The sequence below is a fragment of the Podarcis cretensis genome, assembly GCF_951804945.1.
Source record: "Podarcis cretensis genome assembly, chromosome: 12".
Classification (NCBI taxonomy): Eukaryota; Metazoa; Chordata; class Lepidosauria; order Squamata; family Lacertidae; genus Podarcis; species Podarcis cretensis.
Genome location: NC_137181.1, coordinates 45,806,889 through 45,822,513, shown reverse-complemented (window position 1 = coordinate 45,822,513; position 15,625 = coordinate 45,806,889). Strand labels below are relative to the sequence as shown.

The window sequence follows — 15,625 nt, the reverse complement described above, 5'->3', positions numbered from 1 at the left end:
CTCCACCTCGCTCCTTCCTAACAGAATACTGGAAAGGCGTTAGCAATTTACGGAAAGGTAGAATCAAGGGGCGGGGGAGTAGCGCAGCATAATATTTCTGTAATGCTGTTGATTTATGGAGAGTTTAATGACTGTGTGCAGCCCTACCTTCATATACAGTGTGGCCCTGTATGAGATTTATGATGGATGTTTTTCTCACATAAGGTGATAGACAACGTATGCCGATGACTTAGCTTATTTAGTTAATAGTTTTTATCTGGTATAAGCTACCGTCCGTAGAAAGCATACCCTGTGTAATTGGCATGCATTGTAGTGACTAACTTGCAGCATTACTCATGGGTGTCACGGCCGAGATGCTCTTCTGTCAACAGCAGTTGCAACATATTAACGAGGCGCAGCAAGAGGAGCTACAGGTGTAAATCAGGCCTGTCAAGCATTGTCTGGGCCATTTTGTAATCAATGGTTTATTTATTACTGCTCCCTCCCCAAATCGAAAACCGTACAAGCAAGAAGTCATGACTGGACTCCAGTATTTCAGGGGAATCAATGGAATTAATCATCAGCATTTTCCATCCGATATTGAATCAGCTCAGGTACTGGAATGATAAATGACTTTATTATCTGGATGGAATCAACATGAAATGATAACCCAGGCTTGGTATTAAAAATATTTTCGATTTCTCTACACCCAAAGCTTACATTCTTCAATATTGCTCTTCTACCCACCCCCACCCCCCTTTCCCCTAGAAGCTGTCTGGAGAAAATAAAATAAAATTAAACACTGAAATGATTGAATCTCATGCAATGAGCACAAAGAACTTATAGTACAGTAGTAATAATAATAATAATAATAATAATAATAATAATTTATTATTTGTACCCCGCCCATCTGGCTGGGTTTCCCCAGCCACTCTGGGCGGCTTCCACAAAGACCAAAAATACACTAAGATGTCACACATTAAAAACTTCCCTGAACAGGGCTGCCTTAAGATGTCTTCTGAATGTCAGGTGGTTGTTTATCTCTTTGACATCTGATGGGAGGGCGTTCCACAGGGCGGGCGCCACTACCGAGAAGGCCCTCTGCCTGGTTCCCTGTAGCTTTGCTTCTCGCAATGAGGGAACCGCCAGAAGGCCCTCGACAAGCAGTCAAAGAGCAATATGGGGCTGTTTGAAAGCTGCCTTACAAGCAACCCCATACTGCTCGTAGTAGTAGTAGTAGTAGTAGTAGTAGTAGTAGTAGTAAGTGGTGTAAGGGATGTTAGGGGAGGGGTAGTACCTCTGGCAGGGCACACATGCTCCTTCTGGAGTATTTTTTCCCTTTGGTCCCTACTGTGTACTCAGCTATCACCTGTGGGTCCTAGAAGCTGTCAGCATGTGACAGCGGTCACACCCCGGGAAATGGTTCTGACTGGCTGGCTAAACCAGGTGAGGGTAGCTGATGGGTCTCAAACCCTTGGTGAGTTAGGGACTTCCCTACATGTGAAGACAGGCTCCTACAGATTGAGCAGACTAGACCAAGAGTGTGCCCAACGGTCAAGAAGGTGGTTTCTGCACATGCTGTAGAGGGAAGTGAGGGGCAGATGCGGCTTGTCAACCTGGGAAGGTAGCCAATCTAGGAGAAGGAAAACTCTGATCCTAAACCTCTGCTGCCTTGCAGAATATCTTCCGGAGAAGAAAAGGCTGAGTAAGCCCTACACAGATCCAGAGTGGTTTTATGGCGTCTTGACTGCCTCCCTCTGGCAGCTCCTGCAGCCAGGCTGGTGCCAAATGTATTGTTCTGCTCTCCTTTGGACCACATCAGTCTTGTCATCTGGGCAGTCCAGGGCCTCCTTTGAGGAAGGTCTGAATGAAGGGTGGGATATGGCTCAGCAGGATTCCACTTTGTTATTTTCAAACTTACCCCACTTAAAGGTAAAGGTAAAGGTACCCCTGCCCGTACGGGCCAGTCTTGACAGACTCTGGGGTTGTGCGCCCATCTCACTTAAGAGGCCAGGGGCCAGCGCTGTCCGGATCACTTCCGGGTCACGTGGCCAGCGTGACAAAGCTGCATCTGGCGAGCCAGAGCCGCACACGGAAACGCCGTTTACCTTCCCGCTGGTAAGCGGTCCCTATTTATCTACTTGCACCCGGAGGTGCTTTCGAAATGCTAGGTTGGCAGGCGCTGGGACCGAGCAGCGGGAGCGCACCCCGCCGCAGGGATTCGAACCGCCGACCTTTTGATCGGCAAGTCCTAGGCGCTGAGGCTTTAACCCACAGCGCCACCTGCGTCCCTTCTTTACCCCACTTACCTGGGGGTAAGCCCTATTGAATTCAATAGGGCTTACTTTTTTAACTTTTAATTAAAAACACATTTATTCAATAGTTACACTTCAGCTTTGTCCACTGCCATAATACCACAGAACTATCACTCCAGTCCTCAATAGCGCTTACTTTTGAGTAGACGTGGTTATGCTTGTGCTGTTAATTGCTACTTTAAACACGATCAAGAAAATAGAGTAATAAAAAAGGGTCAGAGTTATCAAGAAGGGGGGGAAGGGGGGAGTATTGTTGTGAAAACCAAAGAGATTGAAATGCCACTATCCAGACAATAGAATTCAGAAGTGCCAGCTGAAAGCAAACACCAAGATCCATTGGTATTAAAGGAAGCTGCTGGAAAAGAAACCAGGAAGTAATTATTCTGGTTTAATAGAAGATGAAGTGTAACTGTCTCCTCTGGACACTATAGAGTCATTGCAGTCTGACTAAATTCCATCTATTTGGTGGAGCCATATCACTAATCAGGAGGGAAGCTGTGTGACAGCTCGCTCTAATGAAGTTTGTGTCATTTTAGCAAGATAAATGGCTGTGGTTCAACCAGGCACCATTCAGTTAACTCTCCGGCTGCACAAACGGCTCTATAATGTTCTCTTCAGTGCACAAAGAGGACATAGATTTGCCACGTTCCAAACCTCAGCATCGCAGAGGGAACAAAAAGCTGTTGCCTCTCTGTCCATTTCGAATCTAACCTTTTTATAAAGCACATTTTCCGTAGCTGGCCAGCTGAATTGGTTTCTCAAGCGACAGGAGCAATCTCTGGCAGTTAACTGTCCCCCTCCCTTTAAGGAAGCAATTGTTTTGTAACAGAACTGTCTGAAAGGATTTCCCCACTAACTCCCACTCTCCTTAAAGCAAATGTTTAGGATCAACAAGATTTAAGTACATGCAGGTGTACTGGCAAATGTGCTCCAATCTCAAACCTGGTCGCTAGGCACTCCCTTCTCTGAAAATGCTGAAGTTCAAGGGATGATAATGAAGTGTGTTTTGCGGAGAAAGCCGACACGTTGTGCATAGGACATTTCCTCTCCAAGACATTCAGATGTATTACTGCATTGGCACAGTGTGCTTTCATCCATCTTCAGGCACAGGTGTGACTTCCAGCACCCGTATCTTAAGAATAATGCAAAAACTGCCTCGGAGGAGAATTGTTAAATGGTTGCCATCTGCTGGATTTATATTAGCATAATTAGCCATCTCCCCCTGTTTCCTTCTTCTTTTCCTTTTTTTTTTTTCTTTTTCTCTCCACCCAACCCATTTTAAAGCCCAGAAGGGCAATGGCAGGTAGAAAAGCACAACAGCCTAACAGACTCAGCTGTGATTCAGTCATAGAATCATAGAACTGCAGAGCTGGAAGGGACACTGACAGTTACCAACCTCCTGCAACGCAGGAATTTCAACTAAAGCATCTCTGACAAGTAGCCATCCAGCCTCTGCTTAAAAAACTCAAAAGGAAGGAGAGTCCACCACCTCTTATGGGAGTCCATTCCACTGTTGAACAGCTCTTACCATCAGAAAGTTCTTCCTGATGTTTATTTGGCATCACTTTTCTTGTAATTTGAATCCATTGGTTTGGGTCCTACCCTCCGGAGCAGGAAAATACAAGCTTGCTCCTCTTTCCATTGGACAGCCCTTTAGATATTTGAAGGTGGCTATTATATCTGCTCTCAGTCTCCTCTTTTGAGAGGAGCTGCTCCTCTGATTGAACCAGAAAAATCTACAGTCCAAACCTTGCCTCAGTCAGGAACTTAGGGTTGGCTCACCTAGTCTCAGTCCCCACATTACAGGGGAGGCTTCCTTCACAGACATTGTGGTCCTTCAGGTGGTACTAGACCTTAGCTCCCATGTTCCCTGAGCTTTATCCATGTTGACTGGGACAGATGGGAGTTGGAGTCCAGAAACATCTGAAAGGTTGAGGTGACCTTCATATTGTTTCTATACTAGGCCTGGGCAATATCTGGTTTTCAACATCGCAATATACCACCAGTTTCATGGTTTTCCCCACATTGTGATTTTTGCATAGCGTGCACACGCACACCCACACCATGATTCACGATATATTGCCAGGTCAAAAATTATGAAACCAATATCAAGATACAGACTTCAAACCGTTTGTTGGACAATATATTGATATATCACCCAGCTGTATTGTATACTGCTTTACGTTTTATTGTGCATATTGTTGTGCACCGCCTTGATATTGCATATGAGTTTATAAATAAATAAAATAACGAGTATGTGAGGGCACATGTTGCCCTTAGCCTGATTTCATGCAGGTGGGCAAAGATGGGAAAAGGAGGTGACAGAGACAGGCAGACAGTGAGAGAAGTGAGTGACAAGAGAGGATGAGCTGCCCCACCCATTGCTGGCATTGGCTCCACCCACTGCCTCCATGTGGCTGTTATTATTATTATTATTAGTTTGATTTATTACCTGCCTTTCACCCTGTGGTCCCAGGGAAGGTCGCAACATTTTAGGATACCATGTTAAAATGGTTTAGAACAAGTTGCAATCACGAGAACAGGCTGGGTCCCCTAAATATGCGCCTCAGAGACCCCAGGGTAAAGCGGTGCATCTTCAGAGCACCATGAAAGCTATATATTTATTATTATTTCCATTACAATGTATACACCACTTGATTGTTTATTTTTTTTAAAAAAAAACTCCCCTCAAAGTGGTTTACAAAAAAAGAAGTTGCTAGACTCATCTATGTGAGGAGGGAGTTTTGCAACTTAGGGGCTGCCACAAAGAAGACCATCTCTTGGGCTTCTGCCACGCTGAACTTCTTTGAGCAGTGGAACTACCGAGAGAGCCCTCTGCTGCTCGTGACACCCAAGAGGTTCAATATTCAGTCTCTCAGATCTTTGGGGCCTAAGTTGTTGAGCACCTTGAATTGGGCCAGGAAATAAACTGGCAACCAATGCAGCTGTTTTAAAACCAGGGGTTATAAGAGTTCTAACTCATGTCTCAGTAAAGTGCTGTTTCTGGGTGTCTGCCTTTTCTAGAATATTTCCTTCTCCCAGCCACTCAGCACCATGTGGCCACTGAATGCACTCAGTCCTTGCTGGGCTGCTCTGTCAATGTTTTGTGCTTTGATAACCCTTTTTGCATTTTGCTGCCTGTTCATACTTCCATCTTCTACGTGGATTAGGTGGAAGAGAACAGAATAACCTTCCCATTTAATGCTTATGCCTTAACATGGTTTAATTCCCACCTTGGAACTGTTGCATGCTGCAGGGCAGGGCTAACAATAAATATATGCTTGCATCCTACATCAGGTTTTTAAAGGGCCTAATTGGCATGGGAGGGACAATTTGGGATGACAGCAGGGCGGACAGCTCCTCCTTTAAAATCACTGTCCTCCACTTGCAACATTTAGGCTTTTTAAAAAAGGTTGGTGTGCAATGGAAGCTTCTTTTTATTTATTTTTTAAGTTTGTATAAATAAAAATGTATCATTGCAAAAAAAAACTGTGATATTTTAGTGTATTTTTTGTTTCTATGGAAGCCGCCCAGAGTGGCTGGGGAGGCCCAGCCAGATGGGCGGGGTATAAATAATAAATTATTATTATTATTATTATTATTATTATTATTATTACTACTACTACTACTACTACTACTACTAACTGGAACTCCAGCTCGATCTTGGACCAGTTGCAGTTTCCAGGTCATCTTCAAGGGCAGCCCCACATGGAACACATTGCAATAATATATTCCCCTCTCAGGAAGTGTCATTATTGATAGTGAGGGAAAGTTTCCCATCCCTGCTCTAAAGCACTGTATAAATTCCATATATGATTAAATGCTGTTTTGATGCAACATTGTCTGACATCCCCACAAACAAATCAGAATGAGTGGTCATTAAATAACCAACATCATCTAATCTCCCTGCAAACGAATCTAGATGAATACACAATAAACAGGTCTTCTGTTTATTGATTCTACCTGCAAGAACTTCAGTTACACTCAAACTACTATCAGTAACGGAATATTTTTCCATGGTTTATATACCAAAGCAGCCCTTCTGAGCAAGTAAAACTATACAAAATTCCTCTCCGTTACTTGAATTTTGCACCAGGCAAAGTTTGTGTTATAAAAAATATAACTACGGATAACAGAAGCCCACACAGTCTAGACCTCAGTTTCTGGAGCGGACTGTCACTAATTTCACATGGCACGTGCATGAAAGGTGAAAAGGGTTGATGCTGCAGCCCCACATCTTGTGAGTTGCAGCAGAGATTTGCCTTATACGTCATCATTTGCACTTGCTTACCAGCATAGTTGCAGAAGATTCGCCAACATTCAACAGGTACAGGGGGAAACGGGAATGCTGACCTAGTCAGCAGATGTCCGTGGACAAAAGCATCTTCAGATGCTCTAATTTGATTATCTTCTCAGTCCAAGACAACCAGTTACCCGCAGATACACGATCGTGGGACAAGAGCATACAAATTTTGGCTGTGAAAATTGGCTCTTAGCTTTTTGCTACGTTACTTTTACTGGGAAATTCAAGGAAGCTTTGGGGAGCAAACTTCAGTTGCTTTTTGTTGTTGTTTTGTTTTTAAACTTGCTAGTTACTGAACTCTGAGCGAAAACACAGACTAATTTTGAACCATTTGGTTTTATTTACACTTGGCACTTAATGAATCTCCCTGCGACAAAGTCACAGTTTTGCTGAAGAGGGATCTGAAGGGAAGCAGTTTTTTTCGCCACCAGCAATCAACAGCCAATGTCCTGAGAGAAATTTGGTCATCGTGTCTGGTTAATTTTATTTAGTTTCTCTGTCCTCCAATCATGTACCTACTTGTTCTGTGTGGTGGGCATCAGGTGGGCACTGTGTGAATATGGGAGGTGCAAGTAACCATTTTAGGCTGGTGAAACCTTGCCCGGCAAGGTTAATGGTGTTATAAGCATACAAAGATTTGTCATACCTAATCCACCCCCTTGGCCACTGTGGGTGGTTCATCTGGCATCTTCGTTATATATCTTCATTATATATCTTTAGGCACCAGGCAAAAACATTCCTCCTCAACCTGTCCTTTGGCTGATTAACATCCTACAGCCTTTGAAATGTGTTTGTGGGAGAGTGGGTTATTATTTTGCTGTTTTTAACTATTTGTGTTTTTACCTTATATTTTTATCTTGTGAAATGCCCTGAGATCTTGTGATGAAGGGTGGTCTATAAATCAACCAATCAAACAAAACTTACCGTATTTTCGAAGTCAAATTCAGACATTTCATATGAGTCTGTCAAATAAGCAGTATATTTGGGATCTAGGCTGGTTTTGTTGATGCTTTTTTAAGTCTAATTTACTACCTCTTCTTCTGAAAGTAAAAGAAAAATTCATCTAAATCCCAGTGCTAAGTGAGTTTTAAATTGATACTGCTATTCAGAAGAAATACACTAAATCAGACGAAAAGAGCATGAGCAAAAATAGCAAAGCCTGCCTCTTGTACAGCTCCCTGAATTTCTGATTTTTCTTCTTCTTCCAGTGTTGCTATTTCCCCCCCTGGTTTTAAATTATTCAGTTTACAGCAGTTGTCAGGTGTGTGTGTTTGTGTCTATTTGTGTATGGATATTTATATGGTTTGGGGCGGGGGAGGAATAACATTACTTTTCCAACCTTCGTGGCGTTATTATAAGTGCAAGTCAAGGGTTCATACCTGCATGAGAGAATAAATTCTCCCCTCTGGGATGTGCTAATAGAAATATGATAGCAGCCCAGGCCATCTTAAAATACAATATTATAAAGAACGCCAAATGGGAAAGGGATGGTACACATCACATCATAGAACTGGTCTTCCATATAATCAGTTTTGGAATATGGGCTTATGTTGGAAGATACTATAGATGTGGGCAGGTGAATTTGAGGTGAGGGGGAAATTGTTGCAGCAACATCTGAACCCACATTGCAGCAAATGTTCTGTTCAAGTTCAGTTAAAGAAAAGAGGGCAAAGGGTAATTAATTTTTTAATTTTAGATCTTAAAAGTTGCATGGAAATGGGAAAGTTCAACACTACCAATTCATCCAACATTCTTTAATAAGTATTGGGCAAGCAATTCCATCATGTCAACACCAGAAATGGGACCTTAGCAGCAATGGAGAAGCAATCAGATGCAATGACTTTGCTCCAAAAGAGAAGTCTTGGTCATACAAGAAGGCTTTTCTGCTCCCTCTTCTTATTGCACTCCTCAGAACTCTGAGGAATAACCTCTAGAACACAGTTTCGTAAATGGGGGCTGTGCTGTAGGGGGTGCCGTTTTGGGAGAAGGAATTGGAAACCTGCGACACCCACCCACCCCCTGCATGCAAAAGGGCCTTCTGCTCATGCAAGGCACTCTTTGGATCCTTCCTAAACAATGACGGTTAAAAGGAGATTGTGCTGCACACATATAGGTGACCTGTATGATACGAAAAGAAAATGATGGTGTGGGTAGTAATTTAAGTAGGTGAAGGCACAGTTCCGGAAAACCTGCTTAAGACATTTCAGCCTCTACCTTGCCCAAATAAAGGGGGAAAGAAAAAAGTCAGTTGCTTATTATTTATAATAAACTTCATATTTTTGCACATCTAAGAGGTATGGGCTATGCATACCAACACATGTTGCACACCAATCACTGCCCCACCCATTTTGCAGTGATAGCCTGGTGCTGCTTCAAAATACATTGTACAGTTAACTGGGGTTGGAGTTCCAAGCCCAAGCTAAGCAAATGGAATCTGTGGTTGGATAAATTCCTTCACATTAGTTGTGTATAGAAATAATCCCGTCAATTCCCTGGTTTGAATTTTTCTTCTTCTTCTGTAGTTGGAAAACATATGCTTCTGAATATGTTATATTGAATAATCCTGTTTTTTTAAAAAATAGTTCCAGTTCAATCAGTTAAGCTGCACTGATTTACAGTGAGAGTGCTGTGATGACCCATGGTGTTTTGATTTTAATAGTTTTTTGCATTTAAACATCCCAAAATTAATCAAATCAGCAGCCTCCAGAGAAATCAGAAGAACTTGATATTCCAAATCATCATTTGTGACTTGTCTGTGAATCAAATATTTTCAAAAGACAGATGCAGGAAGTGATTTTTTGTAATATATATATATATATGTTGTTTCTTTTCTATATGTAATTAGAAGAAAATAATATTTGCAGAATCTGGACTATGAATGGCTCATAAACATGGGAATAATTCACAAAACTGATTCATAGCACAGATGAATATTCAGAGGATTAATTGCCAATGAATTATTCATTTAAGATCTACCAAAGTAGCATGTATTTTGAAATATTGCCATGAGCCCAGATAAACAGCCCTGTGGGGAAGTATAAATATCACATCCGCAGAGAATAACGAATTAGTCCTTACAGTGTCCGGCAAAAGATTTAAGTCCGCCAGATTTCAGGTAACTCACACACTTGATGTTTTATCACATGAGGCCACATTGAAAAAGACCAAGGGACATTCACTCGTGGACAATTCACATTGTCTTGGTTCTGTTGAACTTTGTAACAAAATGCTGTCTTGAATCAGCTGCTGTGTTGGACCAGTTTGCATAGATTATGTCACTTCGATAAAAGCGTACCAAATTATTTCCCCCCTCTGGCACTGACCTATACTCCACAGTCTTCCCAAACATTATATAGGGGACATCAGGATCGGGAAAGTTGCACCACCCTGTTCCAGTCACAGTGCTAGCCAGCCAGCCAGACATGGCTGCTTCCTGCTGAACCCAAGCCAACCTGAGATGTCACTGCGCATCATAGCAACAGGAAGAAGCATTCGTCCGTGAGTCACAACAGCATGTGCTGGGTTGAGTGGGTCTGCAGGTTATATTAGAATCTTCCCCGACTGAATAGGACTTTATAGTATTAGAGCCCTGTCTGGGAATATCTAGAAAAATCTTATTTGTAAACATAGTGGGGGGGGTGGTTTAATGCTTTATATTCATTGCTTTTAAGTGAAAACATTTTGCTAATTTCCATAGCTATTTGTATCCCTAACCTTAAAAAGGTTTAAAATCTAAGCTCTCTAATTCACTGAGGAATGGCAGAAGTCTAAAACAAGGGAGCATGTTCCTTTTTGTATGCATGGGCTAATTTGACTGTGAAGATGAATCTGTGCTAAGGAGAGGAAACGGGGATAAAAAGGTTTTTGGGAAATGCGGGGAGAGAAGTGATCAGAGCAGAGGGTATGTTCTGCTTGTGGTAAAATGGAAAGTTGTCTTTTTAAAATATTCTTTGCCATACTTCCATCGTGAGTGACCTATCCCCTTTCCAATTTTTAGCGATCAGTATTCTTGCTACATTGTAGCATATAGGAACACCCTCCTTTTATTAATTTGAGATATCAATTGTCAGAATACCCAGAAGAAAGGCTTCTGGCTTCTTCACAAATATTTGTCTAAACATTTTTTTTAATTCATCATAGACAATGTCCCATTTCTTTTTAATTTTGTCACAACCCCACCACATATGGTACATTGTTCCTTCCATTTGCTTACACCTCCAGCACACATTTGAGTTTGTTTTATATATTTTGGCCAATTTGCTGGGGGTCATGTACCATCTATATAGCATTTTCATAAAATTTTCCTTTATTGTGTAGCAAGCTGTGAATTTTAAGTCTTTTGCCATAATTTTTCCCAGTTGTCCATCTGGATGGAATAACCAAAGTCCTTTGACCATTTGACCATCACTTCATTGACCTCTTCATCCTTAACCTCCTAGTTCAGCAGCAATCTGTACATTTTAGATAGTATTTTCTTTTTGTTTTGTAATAAGTCTTTTTCCAACTTAGATATTTCTGTCTCAAACCCAATTTTCCTATCTGCTTTGAAAACATTGTTTAGTTGGTAGTATTGTAACCAATCCATAAAATAATGTTTGATTTCTTCCAAAAAATAAACATTAGCTTGAGTTGGTTTTGATCTTTCTCTAGAATTTCTTTATAAGTTACCCAGTTTTGTTTCCATGTTCTTCCTTTTTACTGAAATGGCCTCTAGAGGTGATAACCACCAGGGTGTATTTTGTTCCTGTCCCATTTTTATACCTGTCCCATGCTGTATATAAGGATTTCCAAATTATATTATTTAGAAAGCCCTTATGAACTTTTACTTTTTCATAGCCTAATATGCATGCCACCCAAATCTGTTGTCCCATCCTTCCATGTCCAATATATCAGTATTTTGCAGAGTCATCCATTCTTTTAACCAACAAAGGCATGAGGCCTCATAATAGAGCTTAAGAGTGCAAAAACCCCTCTTTCCTTAATATCCATTAGTAATTTATATTTAATTCAGGGTTTCTTCCCTTCCCAAATAAATTTTGATAACTCCTTCTGCCAGTCCCTAAAACATCCAGCCACCCCCCCCCCCCCAATTGGGATCATCTGAAATAGAACATTTTTGGGAGCACATTCATCTTAATTGTTGAGATTCTCCCCCAAAGTGACAGGTTTAATCTGTTCCAAATTTCCAAATCTTTTTTTATCTCTTTTCATATCTTATTATAGTTATCATTGAATAAATTGATGGAAAGTTGTTGATTCTCTAATAGAGCATAATTAAATCATGCAATTCTGATTGCGTATTAATTTCCAGTGCACTCGTAGCAGTGTTGCCTGTTGCTATTCAAATGTGCTGGGACATTTGCATACCTGTTTCCCTTCCATCTGACGCCTTGCAGTGGTCCTTTGCAACCAGTTGTGCCAGGAAAGCAATTTTGCCCCAATTTAGTTCTTTATTAGGCGGGGTGCGCTCCTGCTGCTCGGTCCCAGCGCCTGCCAACCTAGCAGTTCGAAAGCACCTCCGGGTGCAAGTAGATAAATAGGGACCGCTTACCAGCGGGAAGGTAAATGGCGTTTCCGTGTGCGGCTCTGGCTCACCAGATGCAGCTTTGTCACGCTGGCCACGTGACCCGGAAGTGTCTCCGGACAGCGCTGGCCCCTGGCCTCTTGAGTGAGATGGGCGCACAACCCCAGAGTCTGTCAAGACTGGCCCGTACGGGCAGGGGTACCTTTACCTTTACCTTTAGTTCTTTATTTAAACAAAGCAGTGCCCAGAGTGGCTTGGACTAAATGATATAACACACAGGAAACGGGGATGGACGTTGTTGGACTGCAGCTTCCATCATCCCTGGCTAGCAGACCCAGTCGTCAGTGATGATGGGAGTTGTAGTCCAACAACAGCTGGAGACCCAAGGTTGAGAAACACTGTCTCATTATGACTGACACCTGGGATGTTTCCCTTACTTTAGCCTTTGGGAAATGCCATGTTAAAAATGTGAGAGTAGATAGAGACCCTTCTTCAGGTCTCCTAACAGTTACAGCTATGAGTTGGGGCAGCTGTAGGCCCACCTTGCTTCTAATCTACACAACCTGTAAATGCACTTGTATGAACCTTAAGGCACCATTTCATGCACTACCTGGCATTTTAAGCATTGCAGCTACTGAAATATGTATTGGAACTGCCAAAAACCTTTTGTAGGACAACTACATTTTTCTAGTCTAGCTAGCCCAAAGGGACAAATATGAGAACGGAAATGTCACAGTCGTGTTCCTGTATTTTGTCCCTGAAATGTTGGAGGGTATGGAGGCTAAACAGCTTGGGACAAGGCTACCTGAAAGACTGCCGTCTCCTGCCCAGGCACTGGGATCTGCCAGAGAGACCCTTCTGTCTTGTCCTGCCAACATCTTGTGCAAATTTGGTGGAAACTCCAGAAAGGGCCTTCTTGGTGGCTGCACCCAGACTTCGAAGCTCTGCACACAGAGAGGCTCATCTAGATCTCTCCTTGATGGCCTTTCCAGCAGCAGACAAAAACCTTTCTATTTAAATAGGTGTTTGCTCTGCTGAGCTGCTTTGCTCTTCTCTCCCATTTTGTTTTTAATCTAAGGGTGGCAGCCAACCAAGTCATTCAGACACATTCCTGCATTGCACAGGGATGGACCAGATGATCATTGGGGTCCCTTCCAACTCTACAATTCTATGATTAAAAAAACCCATTGAGTTCAGTGGGCCTACTGTGAGTTTGACTAAGACATCGCCCTATCATTTTAACGGCCTGCTGTTCTTACATTTTAATCAGCTCTTTTCTGATTACGGTATACATTTTTATTTGCTTACTTTCTGTTTTATTGTTTTTAGCCACCTTCGGCTTTTTATTTATTTATTGGAAAGGTGATGTATACATGTAACAAGAAAGAAATGTGGTATGTATTCAGTGATTCCACCCCACTTTGGCCATAAATTCAAAGTGGCTCTGTTTTCATATGGCTGTTGTTTTTCCTGCAGCAAAACAAAACCTTGTCCATTGTGAGCACACAGTGTGGCTGGTGTGCTTGCTGAATTGTATCTTTAGGAAATTAAACTGATAAAATTGCCTTTTACTGAGGATACTGTTTTGGAAATTTGTCATCCCCTTTCATAGCAGAGACAACCTCTATAAATTGCAAACTGAATGGCGTCCGAGTGCTTTCTGTCCCTAAGTAGAGACAGCTGGTAACACAGTTTATAAGCAATTGGTGTCCAAAAGACAGTCATTTGTGCTGTCTTCCACCCCACTCCATAGACAATTTGCCCAAATATACCAACTGATTATGTGAAATACAGTATAGCTATTAACCAATAGAGCAGAATGCTTCCGTTGCCTAGTAACGTAACTCAATTGGAAAAAAAAGGAAATAAAAATAGAAAACAGACCTGCTCAGTGCCAAGCAAAAATATTCCAACTTGCAGCAGTTGAAGCCTGGATTTGAAATTTATTTTTAAAGTATAGCTTAGCCAAACATATCAAGCAGGCAAACAGCACCCCTTTCTTCTCTCTATCTGGCTGAATAGACATTCAGGGCATGGAGGATATTCATATAATCTGAGAGTTTGTGTATCAGTGTAACTAGTGAGGGAATAAATGGCTTAATGGAGTACAAATTATTTTCAGAATGAATTTGGTTGAACTTCCAGAGGATCCTTTGACCACATTACCATCAACAGGGGGAATAGCTTCAGCATCTGTTAACTCTTAATTTGTTAACTTCAGCATCTGTTAACTGTTGTTTTTTTTAAACAGCCAATTTTCTTGAGCAGATTAAACAAAAGACAAACAAAAAACCCCACACAAAGTATACGTAAGTATTATGCACTTATCACAGGCCTAGCCCTACCATAAGTGTCAGGGAACTGCCATCAGGAGGGCAGGTGGTGGAAGGGCTCACGGAGGTTAGGAGAGACTCGGCAGCACAGGAGGGAACCAGCAGGGGGAGAGAAGGAGCTCCAAGGGAAAGTGAGTCGGAGGGATGGCTCAGAGAGACTTCCAGCGAAAACAGTGGGGAAGTTTCAGGACCTCCTATAGGGACACCCACCCCTCGCCGGAAACTGTCGCGCCGAGAATCCCGAAGACGCGTTCCCGTTAAGGAGCTTCTATGTTGGAAGCGCTTCCGCAAACGCCCACTGTCGGATTCTGCCAGCGATTGAGGGAGTCATGTTTAAGGGGCTCCGCTATAGACAGAGCTTTGATAACCAAGCCAAACTCTGAGGGACTAAGCTTTACGCACAAGCAGCTCATCATCCCATCACAATAAGGTACAGTGTTTTGAGCTTCATGAAAGGCAGAAAATGGTTAGATATTTAATTTATTACGATTGTACTCATCTGCCAGGGAGGGGAAGAAGCACTTGTGCAATTTTCTGCCTCAGGTGCTAAATAAGATGGCCAGGCTTGGATACTGAGCACCTGGGGCAGGGAGTTGTAGCAGGCATAATGTCTTCAGCTAACCCTGAGGCACAGGGATGATTCAGAGCTGCATTGTAGGACATGGCTGCACTGTGAATCTAATTACTTGATACCCTACCTGTTAACACCATCTCCCATCTAGAATTCTGCATGTGCTCTAGGCATGGGCATCCACAGGAATTTTTATGGGGGGGGGGGGGAGGAAAGCAAAATAAAAGTGGGGAGCAGGCTAGTTTCTCACCCAAAAAATGAGAAGGGTGTTTATTGTCTGTACATGTTGCCTCAAATCTCAGCTTTTACAAATGCTAGTAACCTGTTTTTTTTTAAAAAAGCTGGGAATCCAAGGTTTATTATTTAGGTGGGGGGGGCGCAACTGCCTCCCCCCAGTGGTACTAGGGTTTAATGCTGCTCACACATGAGCAGGTTCCCTCATTCACTTGAATGGAGAAGCCACCTCCATATGCACATCCCTTTCTTTTTTTTAATTTTTTTTTACTGATTTTCTAAAATTTTAAACAAACAAACATAGATCTTAACTGTACTTAATCCAATCTTAATAACATTGTTAAATGACTTCCTCAAATCCCCCTG

The 15,625-nt window shown here is 42.2% G+C and overlaps 1 long non-coding RNA gene across 9 annotated transcripts in view; it reads left to right on the top strand.

Annotated features, from left to right (window-relative positions):
• Positions 1-15,625, top strand: part of LOC307199535 — a 99,250-nt gene that overhangs the window by 53,013 nt on the left and 30,612 nt on the right. Inside the window, exon 4 of one of the 9 annotated variants that reach the window (XR_013832012.1) lies at positions 8,294-8,480. The exons of the other annotated variants lie outside the window; for them this stretch is intronic. This is a non-coding gene — a long non-coding RNA (uncharacterized lncRNA). Of the gene's footprint in view, positions 1-8,293; positions 8,481-15,625 lie in introns of those variants that run through there. 9 annotated transcript variants of the gene reach the window in all.